This window comes from Cebus imitator, unplaced genomic scaffold, assembly GCF_001604975.1.
Source record: "Cebus imitator isolate Cc_AM_T3 unplaced genomic scaffold, Cebus_imitator-1.0 Scaffold289, whole genome shotgun sequence".
Classification (NCBI taxonomy): domain Eukaryota; kingdom Metazoa; phylum Chordata; class Mammalia; order Primates; family Cebidae; genus Cebus; species Cebus imitator.
In genome coordinates this window covers 1,148,976-1,149,935 of record NW_016107604.1, presented here as the reverse complement: position 1 = coordinate 1,149,935, position 960 = coordinate 1,148,976, and the positions used below count along the sequence as shown (strand labels likewise).

At 51.4% G+C, this 960-nt stretch overlaps 1 non-coding gene across 1 annotated transcript; it reads left to right on the top strand.

The window, feature by feature from the left end:
• Positions 1 to 469: 469 nt before the first annotated feature.
• Positions 470 to 541, top strand: TRNAE-CUC. Its single transcript has one exon. It is a non-coding gene; the product is annotated as a tRNA-Glu (tRNA).
• Positions 542 to 960: the final 419 nt, after the last annotated feature.

Below are 960 nucleotides of genomic sequence, written 5' to 3'. Positions count from 1 at the left end.
TGCCTCAGCCTCCTGAGTAGCTGGGATTACAGGCACGCGCCACCATGCCCAGCTAATTTTTTGTAGTTTTAGTAGAGACGGGGTTTCACCGTGTTGACCAGGATGGTCTCGATCTTTTGACCTCGTGATCCACCCGCCTCGGTCTCCCAAAGTGCTGGGATTACAGGCGTGAGCCACCGCGCCCGGCCCCGCCTTCCGGTTTTAAGCATGCTTCAGCCTCGCGAGTAGCTGGATTACAGGCCCCTGCCGCCATGCATAGCGCACTACAGCCCAGAACTCCTGGGCTCAAGCGATACTGCCACTTCAGCCTCCCGAGTAGCTGGGAATACAGGCACGCGCCACCGCGCCTGGCTATAAATTGATTTTAAATGAAGCAGACTGTCCTCCCTAATCGGGGTGGGGCTCGTCCAACAAATTGAACACTGTCTTCCCAAAGAAAATGCAGTTCTGCTAAAAAAAGCTACCGAAGTCCCTGGTGGTCTAGTGGTTAGGATTCGGCGCTCTCACCGCCGAGGCCCGGGTTCGATTCCCGGCCAGGGAACTTTATTTTCTTCTTTTTTTTAAACGGGGGAGGGGTAAAAAAGACTGAAGCATAGAAACCTTTCCTGAGTTTCTGCTGGCCTGCCCTGCAGACTTTGGACCCAAGACTGCAACACCTACTCTCCCCTGAGTTCCCAGCGTGTTGGCCCACCCTATGAATTTCAAACTTGCCAGTCCCAACAATGGCATAAGCCAATTACATAAAATCTCAATTTCTTTGTTGTTGTTGTTGTTGTTTTTTTTTGAGATCCACTTTCAGTCTTGTTGTCCAGGCTGGAGTATAACGGCATGATCTCGGCTCACTGCAACTTCCGCCTCCTGGGTTCAAGCAATTCTCCTGCCTCAGTCTCCTGAGTAGCTGGGATTACAGGCATGCACCAGGCTCCACTAATTTTGTATTTTTAGTAGAGATGAGGTTTC